The 20,120-nt window shown below is 42.6% G+C and overlaps 1 protein-coding gene across 1 annotated transcript in view; it reads left to right on the top strand.

Annotated features, from left to right (window-relative positions):
- The first annotated feature begins 346 nt into the window (after positions 1 to 346).
- LOC137624324 (uncharacterized) overlaps positions 347 to 20,120 on the top strand; it is a 381,551-nt gene continuing 361,777 nt past the window's right edge. Inside the window, exon 1 of the mRNA XM_068354998.1 lies at positions 347 to 453. The gene's annotated coding sequence lies outside the window, so the exon portion shown is untranslated. The remainder of the gene's footprint in view (positions 454 to 20,120) is intronic.

A 20,120-nucleotide genomic window follows, 5' to 3' on the forward strand; every position in this document is an offset into this window, starting at 1 on the left:
CACGACCATCTGAGGTGCCGTTACATAGGAAGAGCCCCCAACCCAAAATCTGAACATTACCCTGTGTTTTGTTTTAAAAGAAGAGTTTAAGAAGCCCAAACTGATCACCACAACAGGTTGCCAAAACTGATGATAGCAAGGTGTTATCCTATCCAATTTCAATGTAAAAGGGAATAAAAGTAAAGATTGTGAACCTCATTATGATATTAATTTATTTAAGGCACAGATGATATAAACTTAATAATAAGAATAAGCTTAGAAGCTTTGCACCTATCTATAAAGAGATAGAGTGCCCGCAAACTTATTTTGCGGAGTGAGCAATAAGGAACCAGGAACCAGGAACCAGTATGGTGGAATTTTCAGTGATTGTTTGTAACAAGTGCATTTGTGTACAAGACTTAAACCTGATTGGCATAACGTATAGTACCTACTGATCGCAATGCGATGTTTTTGGTAATATCGATTTATTTCTATGCTTGTTATTCTCATGTTCTTGAGTGCCATCTAACTGAATAGTATTTACATGATATTTTTTATATTTCACTTGACCAGTCGCTGACTACTTGGTTGTAATTTTGCTTGGCTTGCATAAGTCGAAGAGTCAAATTTACCAAACTTCCTGCCCTAAGTGCTAAATTTTGTCTATTTTAGGGGTAAATGATAGTCGTGCTCTGTATAAGTTTGGCAGGCCATGCTAAATATTGAATTTTATGCTGTATATGAGTTTGGATAAATATGTGGGAAAATATATGATACTTCAATTTCTAGCCAATTATATAAACCATATATTTTTCCTTACAGTTACGGATGGGAAAAGGTTTCCTAATTAATAAGAGCTTTTTCCTTTAGAAAATGCCTAGGGTGTATATACAGTATGATAGTGTCCACCTGTATGTATTATTATGGCTAACTTAGAATACGGCAGTGTATGGAGGATCGCAGGGTGGCGTTAGCCCCCGTTAGGTATGTAGGGAAGGACACGGCTTGCAGTTGGTATTTTTGTAGTGAATTACATGGCAATGTAACCTAGGAAGAAAACTACTGTTTCTTATAGAAAAAAATTACGATCTCTTCTAAAATGACACTCGTTTCCGTCGCAAATGAATAGTTTCAGAAATATATATACATCTATATCCTACGATAATGGGGGACCCCCAGTGGGAACTCGGAGTTTTGGGTGGGGAAAACATACTTGGGAAACGAAATATAATTGTTTTCCTATAGTAAATAACGTGAATTAAGCGAATTTGATGTTCATTTCAATCGGAAACAAACAGATCAACCAATTCGGATACCTTTGAGATGCACGGTGTCACTTCTCTTACGAACGAACGATAACATTAGCTACGTTACCAATACTACACAGTGTTACCAACGTTGACGTATGGTACACAGAGTTACCAACGGCACGTTGACATTACTAAAGATAGTAATGATAGATATTTCCATATATTAAATAATTTTTCCATATAAGTTTTACTCAATATATAAAAAGTACAAAAAGGGCACAGAACCTAACAAACCCACTTAACCTAGCCTAGTAGTATGACAGGTCACAAAATAACATTTGATCTACATCGGACGTTGGCAGCTCTGGTTACTGTATTTTTTCATGACAAAATCTTTGTAACAGCGCCTCCAAAGTTTATCCAGATATACTGTTTTGTATTTTCCTCCGGTTATTATAATTTCAAGAAGGTAATGTATAGAGAAGAAAAGGCTTGTTTTACGTTTATATATCGATTCCCCAGTAGGTTTTCCCCACCCAAAACCACGAGTTCCCACTGGGGGTCCCCCATTATTGGAGGATATAGATGTATATATATTTCTGAAACTTAATTTGCGAAGGGAACGAGTGTCATTTTCAAAGAGAGCGTAATTTTTTCTATTAGAAACAGTAGTTTTTTTCCTAGGTTACATTGCCATGTAATTCACTACAATGAAACCTTGCAGTTTAGGTTAGGGTGGAAAATTTAGGTCTATTTTTAATTAACGCAAGAGGAACTGGCCGTTGATATACAAAGGCTCCAAATGCCTGTTTTGTGTTCTAGTTACGAAACAAATGACAAATTCGTAGATAATTTGTATTTTTCCTAACGATACAAACCTTTAGTTATTTATACAAACTTACCCGCCAGCCCTATCCCCCTTGAAGTCCTACCTCCAAATAAAGTGAGCTAAATCATTGGTGTGTATGTGGGAGCGGTAGCAAGCTACCTCTCTTACCCCCCCTAATGAGCACTATGGATAGTTAACCCTCACTAAAAGTTTAATGGCTTGCCCTTTCAGCTTCGCTAAAAGTTATAACCCCTAGTAAATAGCTATTGATTGATTTAAAGTTTTCAGGCATCCACCCCTAGTAAATAGCTAAAGGTTTGTATCGTTAGGAAAAATGCAAAACATCTAGGAATTTGTCATTTAGCTAGTAATTAAGTATCATATATTAACCAAATTGATTGAATAGTCATTTCCCTACCATAAATAGCTTTCATGATTGTTGAGTAAATTTATATGTAGTATCATTACAGTATAATAACCCAAACAAAGAAACTAAGAGGTGCTCCAGTTGTATAAAAAGATAATTTGAACAATTTTGAAGACAATATTTGATGAAAAGCCATATTTTTTGCATTTTAAAAATTTTGGGTAAAATTATAGGACAACACAGGACAACATTTCTTATAGGAAAAACAGCTCTGTTCCACCACTAAATACAAACCCTTGCTATTTATAGGGATTATACTTTCGGCAATGCTGGAAGACTAGCCATAAGACTTTTAGCTAGGTGTACCACCCTACTGCTCTCACACACCCATTTTGTCTCATCACCTTTTACTTTTGGCTCAGTGAGAGTAGACATTCGTCTCTCTCTCCTCCCAACTGTTTTTACAGGCCTTTTACTTTTATTTCTTTTACTTCTTATGTTTGCTTCCATACTAACAAACCCTCCAGAGCCTTCGGGCTCTCGACACACACCAGCTGTTTGTCACCCGTCAGCTACTCATGACTTACCAGCTGTTCACTATGCGTCAGCCATGCGTGACTCGCCAGCTATTCGTCCCTCTCCAGCAACTCGTCACTCATCTTGAGACGAATACTCCTCATCTTGTGACCACCACCAGGTGGCTCGTGATCGACACTCGTCACCGAGAGAACCTCACCCTTTGCTAGATCGTTAAGTATCTTAATCCAGATGTCAGTAAGAGACGGCTTATCCTGATGACCACGGCCCACCCCGGGCTTCCTTTGGTGAGAGCTCAGAGGTGGATGAGCTGGTACATTTCGAGGATGGGATATAACCTAAAGCTGCTAGCCCAGAGCTAATGGAGGCTGAGCAGAGGGAGTCCGAGCATGCCTTCTGGCAGGTCTTGGCCTGCATGAGAACCATCAATAGTCTGTCAAATCTATCGATGGCCAGGCAAAAGAGTAAATAAACTGTTCTGAACCATGTCTATGGCACTCAGAGACCCCCGAGGGCCAGTGCAGCTTTGCCCTGGTCAAAGGGATTGAATAGTGCCAAAAGGAAGGCAGTCTCACAGGCTACAAGCTCATCCAGCTCCCTGTAAGCAGGTTCCTCCTCTATACTCTTGCCAGCGTACCGTTTGTGTAGCTGAGGAGGTACTAAGAGGTGATCAACGAGCCTCTTCCAGGCCTTCCTCTAGACCACTTTATAGAGACACTTACCAGAGGAGTTCCTTTTGAGAGACTGTCGGGACTCTGACTCGTTTGGCCACAGAGATCATTGACCAGGAGAAAGTCGTGAAATACGCCATGCAGGCGACCTCATGGCTTGATCTCTGGTTAGGATTAGTGGGCCACCTGATCAGGACTGAGGACTGGTCACAGGGTTCCACCAGGAGGTCGATAAAGACCTTTTTATTGTCTGGTACAAGAACTATTGAGTTCCTCTCTCAATAGGTAGTCAACCTGTGGGCGAACACCATCCTCAAGCATCAGGGCTCGATAATAGAGAGGTTCCATCAACAACTTCCACAAGCCAAGGTGTCTAAGCTGAGAAACTCCTCTTTCGAGGGAAATTCCCTGTTTGATACGGAAGACGTCAAGCGGGTGGCATAGAGGTGGAGGAAGTCTAACCATGACTCCCTTCTCCAGAGGGCCCTTACATCAAGGCCCTACCAAGCTCCGCCACTATAGAAACAACCTCCACCCAAACCGCCAATGACTAGGGTTACGGCCACAAAGCAAAAGGTGTTAAAGAAGCCCTTTCAAGACAACAGGAAAGGGCAAAGCCAGATGACGCCACTCCCGTAGGATGGGCAATCCTCCCACCTGTCCACCTGTGGTCCCTGGTGAGGCTGGTCATGCCCCCTCTGGTAGGGCTGGTCTTGCCCCTCTGGTAGGGCTGGTCTTGCCCCCTCTGGTAGAACTGCTCTTGCCCCCTCTAGTGGGGCTCCTCCTGCCCCCTCTCTTGGGGCTCCTCTTCCCCCCGCTGGTGGGGCTCCATCGTCCCCCTCTGGTGAGGCTGCTCTTGCCCCCTCTGGTAGGGCTGCTCTTGCCCCCTCTGGTGGGGCTTCTTCTGCCCCCTCTGGTGGGGCTTTTGCCCCCTCTGGTGGGGCTTCTCCTACCCCCTCTGGTGGAGTTTCTTCTGCCCCCTCTGGTGGGGTTTCTTCTGCCCCCTCCGGTGGGGCTCACAAACCCTCTTCTAGTGAGGCTCTCATAGCCCCTACATCTGTGACCGGATCGATTAAGGATCTTGATGAGTTCTTAATGGCAGGTATTGAGAACTCTTCATACCAAATTGTACCGTTACCTGTCGTAACAGTTCATCAATCCAATGACGGTGAGGAAATGGAGGCACAATCTGTTAGACAAAAGAGGCCCCTTCCTCCCCCTTAACCTTCATGTTTTCTGGATCAGGATAGAAGTGCTAAAAATAAGTGAAAGGGCAACTGAAGGCCCAGCATCAAAAAAATCGTTTGCACTATCTAGATCAATAAGTACTGAAAGTGTGGCTGGCAAGCCATCTCTCTCTAGGTCTCAGATTCCAAAATTAGAACAAAAAAAAAGTTTAAAAAATCCAAATAATGTCTCTCATCCAGTGGAACATCTGTGGATTTAATTCAAATAGAGAGCAAGTTCGGGTTCTGTTTAAAGAACATAATACATTTGCAATTTGTATACAGGAGACTAAATTGGGAGATCTTACTTTGAGTTTAGGTTATAATTTATCATTTTATAGTTCTCCACCCCTAATAGGGGCTCGTGCTCAGGGAGGTACAGGCATAATAATTCGCAAGTCTCTTAATCACAGAGTTGTTCACCTGAATTCTGTGTTGCAGGCTTGTGCAGTTCAAATCTTTACTGACAAATGGATCACTATTTGTTCACTTTAGACCTCAGGATGCACATGGTAATCCTCGTCAGTTAGAATTAAACCAACTTCCTCAACCCTTCATATTGATGGGGGACTTTAATGCAAAACACACCCTATGGGGAGAACAATGTTGTGATCGATGGGGTTTGATAGTAGAACAACTGCTTGACATGAATGCCATCACTTTAATGAATGATGGTTCCCCTACAAGACATGATGTTTACCACAATTCTGATTCAGCCATAGACCTCACTATGTGCTCTTCATCTTTGAGGTTAGATTACCAATGGGCAGTAGACCAAAATTATCATGGCAGTGATCATTGGCCCATTCACCTGAAGTATGTAAAAAATATACCATCTCCATGTTTACCCAAATGGAAGGTGGGGGAAGCTGACTGGGGATTATTTAATAAATCCACTGAAATTTATCGAAAGAAAAATTAATTCCAGAGTTCAATACAAGCATACAAGTATTTAGTGAGCATTTTGTTGTCTGGGGCCATGCTCTCTATACCTCAAACATCAGGTAAACCTCGACGTCCTGTAGTTCCTTGGTGGAATGTTGGCTGTGCTTTGATGCGGAAGATAGCAAGAACTTGCTACAAGAGATATCGTAGATACCCTTGTTTAGCCAATAAAATAACATACAGAAGAGCTCTTGCTAATCAAAAGAAAACTTTTCAGCAGGCAAGGAGAGAATCATTTATTAAATACATGAGCGAATTGAAATATAATTCCCCTCTCTCATTAGTCTGGAATAGAATCCGTAAGTTGCAAGGGAAATTTTGTCCATCTCCCTTGCCTATATTGAAAATTGATGGTCTCTTTATATCTGATCCTGGAGAAGTAGCCGAAGAGTTTGGTAGGCATTTTTTGAATATATATAGTGTCCTACACTATCCTGCAGCATTCAGGGATATTAGAAACAGTACTACGGTTGTTCCTCCTGTTAGTACAAATTTAGTCTTACAATCTTCCTTTTACCATAGAAGAATTGGATAATGCAATTTCATTGTCTTCTCCAACATCTTATGGGGAAGATGATATTTTATACTCCATGATTTTAAATCTACCAAAAAGTACAAAACAGTTTCTTTTAGATATTTTAAATAGTTTTTGGACTTCAGGAACTTCCCCTAAGTCCTGGAAAATATCGATAATAGTTCCTAGTATAAAACCATTAAAGGATTTATACCTCCCAAAAAATTATAGGCCAATTGCTCTACTAGTTGTGTCGGTAAGATTTATGAGATAATGGTCAATATTCGACTAGTGTGGTATTTGGAAACAAAGAATCTTTTATCAAACAGACAGTTTGGTTTTAATAAAATTAGAAATACCAATGACCCTTTGATATTCCTCACTCGAGAAGTCCAGAATGGCTTTGCCATGCAAAACCAGACCATTGCAGTGTTCTTTGACCTAGAAAAGGCCTACGATACTACCTAGCGAGGGGGTATCCTTAAGCAATTCGTTGATTGGGGTATTGTGGGTAATATGTTTTATTGTATTCAAGATATTTTGTCAGATAGGTACTTAAAAGTGAAAATTGGCTCGCTTATTTCATCAGCTTATCCTCAAGAAGAAGGATTGCCTTAGGGAAGCGTTCTTAGTCCAACGCTTTTCAATATAGCTGTTAACGGTCTACTTGAACAAGTTCCTGTTGGGGTGCATGGTCTGGCTTTTGCTGATGACTATGCAGTAGTGTGTAGTAAATCATCAGCTGTTGAAGCATGTCATAAAATCCAGACTGCTATTAATGCTGCTACATCTTGGGCCAGTGCTAGAGGGTTCAAATTTTCTCCAGAAAAAACTAAAGCCATACGTTTTTGTCGACTGAGAAGAATTGAAGAGATTCCTACGTTGTTTTTAAATTATTCTAATTTACCATACGAAGATAGCTTAAAGTACCTTGGTGTTTTATTTGATAAGAAATTAACTTTCTCTCAACATATTGATGAGGTGGTATAATATGTGAAACTTAGATTTAACATCCTTAAAGTTGAGTCTGCCTTCAACTGGGGAGCTGATAGAACATGTCTGTTGAGGATATACCAGGCATTGTGCCTAAGTAAAATAGATTATGGATGTCAGATATATGGATCTGCATGCAAAACCACTTTAGAAAAACTTGATGTGGTTCATAACATGGCTTTAAGAATTTGCACAGGTGTCTATAGGACATCGTCTGTAGATAGTTTATACGTGGATTCAGGTATTCCTCCCCTTTTTATTCATTGGGAAGAGTTGGGTTTGAGGAATGTCTCATGTTCTTACCTCAAAACTCAACCCAAATTTTAAATTTTAAACATCTGACTTACCTGGTAGTTATATATATAGCTTACGTCCCTGACGTCATGGCAGAAATTTCAAAACTCACGGCAATCGCCGATTGAGTAGCCAGGTGAACCACCAGTGCACCCTCTAGCCAGGTACCTGGAACCATTCCAGTCATTCCTCAGATCTTCCATGCTGCCGCACTGGCGACATCGTTGGATTTTTCACTCTCTGTAACCTGTATAATTGCAGTTATCTTGGTGATGTACAATTTGGTTTTGGCTTTCGCTCATTTGGTTTTGTTTTATTTTTACTTAGAGTTAGTGGTTGGAATATGATCGCTATGTTCGTAGCTTGAAAGGGGTAGGATCAGGAGTTTTTTCCTCCTACTGTAAAACTAACGAACCAACTCTTAAAGACATGATGGTGGAAGGAAATCATTCCGCCAGTACTATGACGTCACAAATCATGTGACGTAAACTGTGAAGAATGACTTGCAAAATTCATTTCTTTTTCTTGCAAAGAATGAAAAGAAAATACTAACTTACAAAGCAAATGTATTTGGCAAAAGAGTTACAGTGAACCCTCGTTTATCGCGGTAGATAGGTTCCAGTCGCGGCCGCGATAGGTGAAAATCCGCGAAGTAGTGACACCATATTTACCTATTTATTCAACATGTATATTCAGACTTTTAAAACCTTCCCTTGTACGTAGTACTGTTAACAAACTACCCTTTAATGTACATAACACTTAATGCATGTACTACAGTACCCTAAACTAAAACAGGCACAAATATTAAAGGTGATTTTATATCATGCATTTCCTAAACATGCTAAAAAGCAAGATAAAAAATGGCAACCAATGTTTTGTTTACATTTATCTCTGATCATAATGTAGAAACAAACTGGAGGTAGAGCTTTGCTTATTACCCAGACATATTTCCCATACTTTTCCCTTAGAACTACATCACATCTTCCTACTTTAGATATATATATATATATATATATATATATATATATATATATATATATATATATATATATATATATATATATATATATATATATATGTGTGTGTGTGTGTGTGTGTGTGTATACATATATATATATTTATATGTATACACATATACATACCTACATATATACATAAATACATGCATACATATATATATATATATATTACTGTATATATATGGGTTATGGAAAAAATCCGCGAAGTGGTGAATCCGCGATGGTCGAACCGCGAAGTAGCGAGGGTTCACTGTAAATCTCTCGCAGCGGGCAGGTCTAGATTATGGTCTGATGTGAAAGAGTTAAAAAGTGCAAGTTTCAGTGCTAAATCAGTGCAGTGGAGGGTGCGGCTGCTCGTACCTGTCGTTCTCCTAGCCCTAGACCCCTTCCAAGCTCCCCAACCCCTGGGAGAAGGAATGTCGACAGGCGAAGGGAGGCGAGAGGCGTTAGCCCCCGAGCAGTCGTCCCCTCGAGCGTACCTGTTGACGCTTCCCAGAACGCTCGTCATGAAACCGAGCGTCAAGATCGCTAACATCATAGTTCCGCAGTTAGACGTGACGCCGAGCGGCTTAATGACAATCCTCTTGCTAAGCGTCGAGAGACTGATACGCATGACGCCGAGCGTAAGAGCCTCAGACGTTGTGATGACGCCAGTCGAGCCGAGCGTCGAGATCGTGAACGTCTTAGTTCCGATCGTAATGATCGCGAGCGTCATAGTTCCGAGTGTCAAGCGTTGGAACAACGTGACGCCAGGCGTGATGATCTTAGACCCATTGACGCCAGAAGTCAGGACCTTAAGGAGTTGACTCCTAGAAAACAAGACGTCTCTACCTCGGTTAGAGACTTGTCAGAGGAAGGGATCGACGATCACCTTTCCCCTACTGATCTTTTAGAGGAAGTCTCGAAAGGAGAAGATCCTAAGACCCTTCATCCTTCGGTTGACTTAAAGAAACTCATGAGAGTTTTTACTGAAGAGTTTCCGAATTATTTTGTGCCTGCTGCTCCTCGTTCCCCGCCTTCAGAGTTTACGCTAGGAAAGGCGTCGAAGGAGTCTCTGTTTACAAAGATTGTGCTGCCTCGATCATCTAAAAGAGCTTTGAGGATGATGGGAGACTGAATGCAATCCAAGAAGAACCAGGGAAAGACTTTTTTCTCTTTTCCCCCCGGCTAGATTGGCCTCCAGATCTAGTGTTTGGTACGAGACGGGAGAAGTTCTTGGCTTGGGAGTTCCTGCCTCTGCCCAAGGAGACTTTTCGAGTCTGGTGGACACTCCTCTTTGGACGACCATGAGAAGGACCAAAATACTCTGGTCAACGTCGGAGCTTGATCATCTTCTCAAAGGCGTCTTCAGAGCTTTTGAGGTACAGTGAACCCTCGTTTATCGCGGTAGATAGGTTCCAGACGCGGGCGCGATAGGTGAAAATCCGCGAAGTAGTGACATCATATTTACCTATTTATTTAACATGTATATTCGGACTTTTAAAACCTTCCCTTGTACGTAGTACTGTTAACAAACCACCCTTTAATGTACAGAACACTTAATGCATGTACTACAGCACCCTAAACTAAAACAGGCACAAATATTAAAGGCGATTTTATATCATGCGTTTCCTAAACACCTAAAAAGCACGATAAAAAATGGCAACCAATGTTTTGTTTACGTTCATCTCTGATCATAATGAAGAAACAAACTCATTTAGTGTACACATATATGTATAGGTTAGTTTTTGCATCGATTATATTGATTATACAGTACTGTATGTTGATTTTTTTATTACCAATGTTTTAGTTTACGTATTTTTCTTAGGACTTCCAAATGAAATGTTTTTCTTTATGACGCCGCCTGAAACGACGGCGTCATAAAGTACTGTACGCTCAGTAAACAACCACGCTCAGAACAAACAAGGCATTTAACGCGCATGATGATAGTGATAAATAATGATACAGTACATAGGCTACAGTATTTACAGTAAAAGCATTTACAAAATATGTTACCTTACAAATATAATTTACCGTATCTATATAAAATCATACAGTACTGTACAGCACATACAGTATTGTACGTAGCAAAGCAGGAAAACAATTTACGAGAGAGAGAGAGAGAGAGAGAGAGAGAGAGAGAGAGAGAGAGAGAGAGAGAGAGAGAGAGATTGTTTTACGTACGTAAATGTAAATTTTAAACAAAAAAAATATGATAGGTTACAACATGTAGACTTTTAAAACCTTCCCTTTAACTTAATGCATACAGTACGTACAGTACTAAACTATAAAACAGGCACAAATACAGTTTTAGAATGTACAGTAAGAATATTAAAGTAAAAAATAAAGATTGTTACTGTACTCACCACGAAAGAAGTTGAAGAAAAACTTGAATGATGATGGCGATGAATTTGCTGCACAGTAGAAATGATGATGATGAAGCTGATGATGTGTTCTACTGTGCAGCCAGGTAGTATTTTACGTCTCTTCAGACGGAGGTGTCTTTTCCTGGGACACCTCTTCAACTTCTTCCTGGGAAACTTCTTCAATTTCTTCCGAAGGCGTACTAGCAGGAGGAACTGGCTCTTTTTTGCGAGGCTGGAAGAACATTGTGATCGGAAGTTGTTGCCGCTGCTTCTTTTTTCGATCCAAGAGCATTTTGTAGGGAGTCATGTCTTCATCGATCTTGTTGCAGAATTGCATCGAGCGAACCATATCCTCATCCCACTCTTGCAACATTTCTTTCAACTCCTTCGCATGGTTGCAGGCCTTGGCAAGCCGTTCTAATGTTAAACCCGTTTCTTCGACATTTTCTTGGGTCTCTTCCTGGGTTTCACTCTCTTCTTCGCTTGCCGATTTCGTCAGGTCTTCGAGGTCTGCGTCAGTTAGGGGCTGGGAATGGCAGTCCAACAACTCGTCGACGTCTTCAGTCGTCATGTCGCCAAACCCGTCACCTCCAATTATGGCAGCCAACTGCACAGATTTGCGTATTGCAGAGTGTTGGATTTCCGACGGAGTAAATCCCTTGTCGTCGTAAACAATTTCGGGCCACAACTTCTTCCAGCTCGCATTCACGGTTGCAGGTTTCATCTCTTGAAGTGCCTTCTGAATATTCTGCAGGCACGTGGCTATGGTGTACTGCCGCCAGTACGCCTTCAAGTTAAAATCTTCATCCTCATCATCTTGGGCAGCATCCACACACGCAACGAGGTCCGCCAAGGTGTTCTTCGTGTAGAGGGCCTTGAACGCCCTGATAACCCCCTGGTCCATCGGTTGAATTAATGACGTGGTGTTGGGTGGCAGGAACTCAACCTGAATGCCCTCGTGCGACAGGTCAGTTGCGTGTCCACCAGCGTTATCCATAAGGAGAAGGATCTTGAATGGCAAGCCCTTCTCTAAGAGATATTTGCTGGCTTGCGGGATAAAACACTGATGGAACCAGTTGGAGGTCAGCATCTTCGTAATCCATGCTTTTTGATTATGCATCCAGTACACGGGAAGGAGATTCTTATTTTTATTTTTCAAAGCGCGAGGATTTTTCGACTTATAAATAGCAAAAATCCAGCAGCATTGCCACACATCACGAGGGTAACGCGATCCTTGAATGCTTTAAAGCCAGAGGCTTTGGCTTCCTCTTTGAACAGGAAAGTTCGCGACGGCATTCTCTTCCAAAACAAGCCGGTCTCATCCATATTAAAGACTTGTTCCGGCTTGTATCCACCTTCGGCGATAATATTCTTGAACGTCTGGTTCACGTAAGTTTCAGCAGCGGCAGTGTCAGCGGAAGCAGACTCCCCATGCAGGGAAACGCTTTTCAGGGCGAAGCGTTTCTGAAACTTCGCGAACCATCCTTTGCTGGCGGAAAAACGTTTCTGAGGCTGGGAATCAGTGGATGTCCCTGGTTGAGGATCATCTGCATCATCATCATCTTCAGCATGGTTGCCGTCGTCGTCTTTAGGTTCCTTTGCAGCAAAATTCTCATATAAGCTCAAAGCCTTTGTTTGGATGGTGTTCGTATCCAACGCTATGTTCTTCTTCCGGCAGTCGGCAATCCACACAGCTAAAGCACCTTCCATGCGTACGATCGTTTTATTACGCGTTGTAACGACTCGCTTCGCTGATCTGCTAAAGGTGATTGCAGCCGTCTTTCTAATGTTCGCCTCGTCCTTCTTGATATAGCGAACAGTAGATTCGTTGAATGTAAAATGGCCGCCAGCGGCCGCGTAACTTCTACCATCTTTTAACATGTCGAGAAGCGTAACCTTCTCAGCTATCGTCATCATCCTTCGGTGGCGTTTAGGCTCACTACCAGCCTTAAGAGAAGCAGAACGCTTGGGAGCCATTACAGTAGGATTTACAGTAACAAAAAGTTCAACTTAAAAAAGTCGCACACAGCACAGATTCACAAACTTAAGAACGTCTACTCAGCGATACGCGGTAACAGAGAGTGGACGATCCAGCCCCGCGAGAACCTAGATGCTGCGGGTAGGAGATGATGGCAAAACACCAATCACAGGCTAGATAACAAAACTTGAGTTCTGATTCGTCATCTATCAGCGCTTGAACCAATCACAACCCGTCTTACAGTACTATGATGCGTAGGTTACCAACTCATAGAAGATGCCCTGCGCATACCGAACGTACGTAGATTAAGTAATACCGTAATAATAATAAATAATGATAATAATACAGTACAGTACTGTAATAATAATAATAATGATAATAATAATAACAATAATAATTTTATTAACAACAACAACAATAATAATAACAATAATAATAATACAGCTTTACGTACGCTATTTTACGCTTTTGTTGTAGGATGTGTGTCTCTCTCTCTCTCTCTATCTCTCTCTCTCGTACGCTTATTCGAAATGTGATTTTTGCAACAAAGAATATTATTGGATGCAGTACTACGTACGTATACATACAAAAGATTCATGGAAAAGAAGCACATCCATTACATGTACACCATTCTAATACGTATTGTATGACTGCATCTGATTTGCGTTTCATGTTCGATTTAATTTTACTACGTACTGTATACAGTACATTATCGTATGATCACATTCTCTTTTCGTGTTTTATTTCTTTCTGTGCTGAATTATATATCATATGTAATGCAATGAACAATCAGTAAGAGCAGATATTACTAATTACAGTATTAATGGAATTACAGGTAACAAAATATCGTATTTGGTTGTCTTCAGATTTCGCGGTATTTTCGAATTTTCCGGAAAATCCGCGATATGTATACAGTGATACCTCGGTACTCGACCATAATCCGTTCGAGATCCGTGTTCGACCTCCGATTTGTTCGAGTACCGAATTTTTTTTCCCCATAAGAAATAATGGTATATATTCTATTCCGTTCCCAAGCACTCGAACAGGCCCAAAATATTAATAAAACGTGTACCTAAACAACAATAATTATCTAAATGTGTATGAAATTGGTCAGAAAATCCTATAAAACAATTTTAAACCATTTACTGTACTAAAATAAAACAATTTTAAACCATTTTCTGTACTGTAGTGAACATACCTTTGAGCAGCGGTTCGATGGCATACAGGGATGGATGTGGAGAGGATGGAAGGGGGAGGTTACTGCTTGGAAGGAGAGTCCCCTTCCATGATGTGGCGGGGTAGTTCTCCTTCAGGAGTTGTTTCTCTCTCCAATGAAAGGGTGGGCAGATCTATTTCAGGGGTTTCTTCTCTTCTTTGTCTCTTCTTTGGAGGAGAAACAGGCTTTGATGTAGCAGCTTTCTTTTCTTTTGTGAAAAACTGGTCTATTGTTAATTGTTTCTTCCTCCTCTGCAGTATTCTTCGAAAATGATGAATACCTGTTCTATTACGAATACCTGTTCTATTACGAAACTTTTCAAACCAACCCCTGCTCGCTTTAAATGTAAATGAATCACTTTCACTGGTACTCGGACTTTTCTTCACTAATTCTTCATAGATATGCAACGCTTTTTCACAAATGAACGCTTCACTAACACTTTCCCCGGCCAACTGTTTTTCTTTAATAAATATTAAAAGCAACTTTTCCATCTCCTCAATCACTTGTGGCCTTTGCTTAGTTACCGCCGTAACTCCCGTTGCAACATTCGCCTTCTTAATCATTTCTTTATGCTTTAAAAACGTAGAAATGGTCGACTTCGCCATTCCGTATTCTACCGCTAAATCGGACACTCGTACACCATTCTCATATTTCGCTATAATTTCCTTCTTCAACTCGATCGTTGTTCGCACTGTTTTCCTCTTCTCCTTCCCCTTAACACTCATTACTTTCTTGGGACTCATTATGAAAGCTAAAAAAGCAATTAAAAGCACTGAAAATCACTAAATCACAACGAATGCTGATCGCGCGTTGTCTGAGTGACGCTCTCGAGAGAACTGATGCTTCCCGAACAAGCGAGAGTGGCCGAGATGGCGCGATCATCACAAAGCCCATGCGGTCGTCACGTGTTCGGCTGGTCGAGTACCGAATTTTTGGTCGAGCACCGCAGCAAAAATTTCTCGAAAATTTTGGTCGAACTCCGAATTGTTCGAGTATAGAGTCGTTCGACTACCGAGGTATCACTGTATATATATGGGTTATGGAAAAACCCCGCGAAGTGGTGAATCCGCGATTGTCGAACCGCGAAGTAGCGAGGGTTCACTTCAATTTCCTTGACGACTCTGGGAGCCTTGGGGAAAAAAGTTTTCTGCCTTGAAGGATGTGGACACTGAAAGTCTCATCCACATTATGTCGTGCATGGATAAAGCCTTAAGAGACGGATCCAATGAGTTGGCAGCCCTTTTCTCGGCGGGTGTTCTTAAGAAAAAGAGCCCAAATGTGTTCTTTTCTGACCATTGGGGTCACACCCATTCAGAAGTCAGAGTTGCTGTATGCACCTCTTTCTTCCTCTTTTTTTCCTCAAGAGTTGGTCAGAGAGGTCTCTTCCGCTTTAACCCAAAAGGCCACACAGGATCTGGTGTCAAAAACAGCAAGGAAGGTTCTGCCTACTTCCTTCACTAGCCGCAAGCCTAAGGAGGAAGCTCCTTTCCCTCAGTTTTCACAGTCCTCTCTGGGGAAAACTTTCAGTAAGGGTAGTTCCAGACCCAAGAGAACGAGAGCAAGGAGAAGAGGATCCAAACCAGGGCGAAGAATAGTCTGACTGCATTCGCCTTCAGACAGCAGTAGGAGCCAGACTAAATAACTTTTGGCGAGCTTGGGAGAAGAGAGGAGCAGACCTTTGGTCCGTCCAATTACTGAAGGAGGGATACAAAATCCCTTTCATAGGGAAACCTCTTTTAGTAGTTGCTCCAATAGATCTCTCTGCCAGATACAGAGAGGAGTCAAAGAGGCAGGCTATGCAACTTCAAATGTCTCTCTTGTTGGAGAAGGAGGCAATAGAGAGGGTGCGAGATTTGCGGTCACCAGGTTTCTACAACCGCTTATTCCTGGTTCCCAAGAACTCGGGGGGATGGAGACCAGTCCTGGACGTAAGTGCTCTCAACGCTTTCGTTCAGAAGACAAAGTTCTCCATGGAGACATCGAAGTCAGCCCTAGTAGCAGTAAGAATGGATGACTGGATGGTCTCTTAAACCTCCAGGATGCTTACTTCCACATCCCCATTCATCCGAGATTCAAGCACTACCTGAGGTTCGTTTACAAGGAGGAAGATTTCCAGTTTCGGGCCCTTTGTTTCGGCCTCAGCACTGCCCCTCAAATATTTACGAAGCTGATGTTAAATGTAGCAAGCATATCAGAGCCTCCCTGTATCTGGAGGACTGGCTACTCAGAACTCATCCCTACAATCTCTGCCTGGAGGATCTACAGATGACATTGAGGTTATCAGAAGGACTGGGTCTTCTAATAAACAGAGACAAGTCTCAACTGACACCATCCCAAAAGGTCCGTTATTTGGGGATGGATATTCCGAGTCAAGTTTTTCGGGCTTTTCCGTCAGCCTCAAGGACGGAGCAAGCCCTCTTGAAACTTCATTCCTTTCTAGAGAAACGGAAGTGTTCTGTGAGAGAGTGGATGAGTCTGCTGGGATCCCTCTCCTCGTTAGAGCAGTTTGTCTCCCTGGGAAGGCTGAATCTTCGCCCTCTTCAGTTCCACCTCATTCATCATTGGGACAAGGAAAAGGAACTAGAGACAAAATGCATCCCCATTACGGGATCCTTAAAAAGTTGCCTTCAGTGATGGAACGACCTGGTCAGACTTCAAGAAGGTCTCTCTCTGGAACATAGGAACCCAGACCTTGTGTTGTGTTCTAACGCCTCGGACTTAGGGTGGGGAGCAACACTGGCCTAGTTGGAGATCTCGGGTCTCTGGACAAAAGATCAGGAGAGCCTCCACATAAACTAGAAGGAGCTGTTGGCAGTCCTGGTGGCCCTCAAAGGCTTCGAAGGGTCAATATTGAACAGAGTGGTGCAGGTCAACGCCGCCAACACTACATCGTTGGCCCACATAGCCAAACAAGGCGGAACCCACTCGAGGTCCCTTTACGAGACTGCGAGAGTTCTTCTTTACTGGGCAAAAGAGAAGAATGTAACCCTTGTAACAAGGTTCATTCAGGGGGATAAGAACGTGATGGCAGACAGTCTCAGAAGGAGAGGTCAAGTTCTGTCCACAGAATGGACACTTCATCAAGAGGTCTGCAAGATCCTGTGGCGGATTTGGGGTCATCCTTGTATAGACCTGTTCGCAACCTCAAAGACGAAGAGGTTAGAGACATACTGCTCCCCAGTGCCAGATCTCGAAGCAGTCCACATAGACGCTTTCTGTAAGATGAGGCTGCTTGCAGCGCCTAAGTTTTGTCATGAACTTTGCAGACGAGGTGCCATTGGGGAAGTGGGCTATTTCTAGCCAGCCTGTAAGCCTGTCACAATATGCCATATACATGCGTCCTTCGAGCTGAAACAGGTCCATGACAGTCTGTTGGAACGGATACTCTGGGGCAGAGGTCATTTTCATGACTTCGGCAGGAAGTGATGGTGCGTGGGCGTCGCACGATGTACATCGTGAACGATGATGCTGGAGGTCACCCTCGATGCCTGGCCAATAGACTGAATGTCTCGCTCTCCTCAACATTGTATCTAGGCCTTGATGTCCAGCATGGAGGTTGGCGGTTATCTGGTGACGGAGCCCTTCGGGAATGACAAGGCGGATGCAGTTGTCGTTGAAACAGTATGTGACCAGGTTACCAGATATAGAGAGACGTTCTCTGATGCCGTAGAAGGGCCTCAAACATGCAATTTCTTGAGATTTCTTCGGGTTCCAATCCCCTGCATTCACTCGAGCGACTAGCAGCTGATATGCTGGGTCGTCCAGGGCTGCCTCTTCAACAGTTTTCTCGTCTATAGTGCACTGCTCCTGTAGGTTTTCTGCGATTGCTGACACCATGGCAATCGTTAATTCTTCGTTGAAGCTCGCATCCTGTCCATCTGGCGTCGTCCTCAGGGTAGGAAAACGAGAGAGAAAGTCAGCAGCATGATTTCTCTTGCCTGGTAGATATTTAACGTTGAAATTGTACAATAATGTTTTCTCCTTTAATCTAAACAGTCTGGGGTTGGTAATGTCGCCGAGACTCCTATTGCCTAGTAACTTGACTAAGGGGCGGTGGTCCGTGACAATGGTTAAGTTCGGGCAGCCCAATAAGAACAACCTTGCCTTTTTTAAGCACCAAGCCACTGCAAGGGCTTCCCCCTCCACAGCTGCATACCCAGACTCGGCGGGCGTGAGGAACCGACTGCCGCAAAGTGCTATTCTCCAACCATCTTTACAACAGAAGGGGGTTTCGACGGAGGTGCAACTGCAATATTGTTGGAGGATGACGAAGCCCACCCCCTCCTTACTCCAGTCAGTGATTGCAACAGTCGGCCGCAGCTTATCGTAGTAGGTGAGGCCGTCCTTGGCCAACTTGCAGACTGTTTACATTAAAGGACCACCGCCCCTTAGTCAAGTTACTAGGCAATAGGAGTCTTGGCGACATTACCAACCCCAGACTGTTTAGATTAAAGGAGAAAACATTATCTTACAATGCTGATGTAATTATTGTTTCATTGAGGTTACGTTAATGCTGTCGATGTTGTTATCTCTCTCTCTCTCTCTCTCTCTCTCTCTCTCTCTCTCTCTCTCTCTCTCTCTCTCTCTCTCTCTCTCTCTCTCTCTCTCTATGTATCCCATCTGAACGTTACCATTAATTATTACGATTATGATTTACCTTATATGTCTGATGTTTTACATTAAGAGAGTATAGAATTTTGTTTATCATATCTGTTTTTGATATTGTCATTTATAAGTTTTGAAAATATTACCCTCGTAATATTTTGGGAGGGAGATGTAAGATGAGGCTGCTTGCAGCGCCTAAGCTCCGCCCACATAAGTGACGTCATTGTCTACGTCACGGGCTATCTGTATTTCCTTCCGCTGTGCATGATGCAGCAGCGTCAGTTGCAATGAAGATAAGAAACAACGCTGACTGTCATTTCTTGATCCTGCCTAGTTTAAGATCTAACACTTTCCTTTTAGACTGGTCCCACCTGGACACGTACGCATTCCCTCCATTCAAGATTCTGCACAAAGTGATGCAAAAGTTTGTGTCACACGAGGGAACCAGATTGACTTTAGTGGCCCCCTTTTGGCCCTCAAGAGAGTGGTTCACAGAGGTACTAGAATGGATGGTGGACACCCCGAGAAGCCTTCCATTAAGAGTAGATCTACTCAAACAACCCCACTTGGAAAGGTACCATCAAAACCTCCAAGCTCTACATCTAACTGCCTTCAGACTATCGAAAAACTCACAAGAGCTAGAGGTTTTTCGAAGGAGGCAGCTTGGGCTATTGCAAGAGCAAGGAGGACTTCTACCATCAAGGTTTACCAATCCAAGTGGGAGGTTTTTAGAGAATGGTGCAGAGTCAACTCTGTTTCTTCGTCCAGTACCTCTATGACTCAGATTGCTGACTTCCTGTTATACCCTAGAAGGAAACGTAGGTTTTCATCTTCTACCATCAAGGGATATAGGAGCATGTTAGCGGCCGTCTTCAGGCATAGGAACTTGGACCTTCCTTATAATAAAGACCTGCAGGATGTTCTCAAACCCTTTGAAACATCTAAGGAACGGCACCAGGAATCACCAGCTTGGAGTCTGGATATAGTCCTGAAGTTCCTAATGAGCGACAGGTTTGAGCCCTTACACTCAGCTTCATTCAAGGTCCTCACTATGAAGACTCTATTCTTGGTCAGTCTGGCGACAGCTAAAAGGGTCAGTGAGATTTATGCTTTTAGTAAGAACATAGGCTTTAGAGATAACAAAGCTATCTGCTCCTTGCATCTAGGCTTTCTTGCCAAGAATGAACGCTCTTCTCAACCCTGGCCCAAGGGTTTTAGATTCTGAACCTTTCGGATGTGGTTGGTGAGGAATTGGAGAAGGTCCTGTGCCCAGTAAGAGCCCTGAAGTTCTACCTGGACAGAACAAAAGAGTTACGAGGCAATTCAGAAGCTCTTTGGTGCTCGGTCAAGAA

Source organism: Palaemon carinicauda, chromosome 31 (assembly GCF_036898095.1).
Source record: "Palaemon carinicauda isolate YSFRI2023 chromosome 31, ASM3689809v2, whole genome shotgun sequence".
NCBI classification, from domain to species: Eukaryota; Metazoa; Arthropoda; class Malacostraca; order Decapoda; family Palaemonidae; genus Palaemon; species Palaemon carinicauda.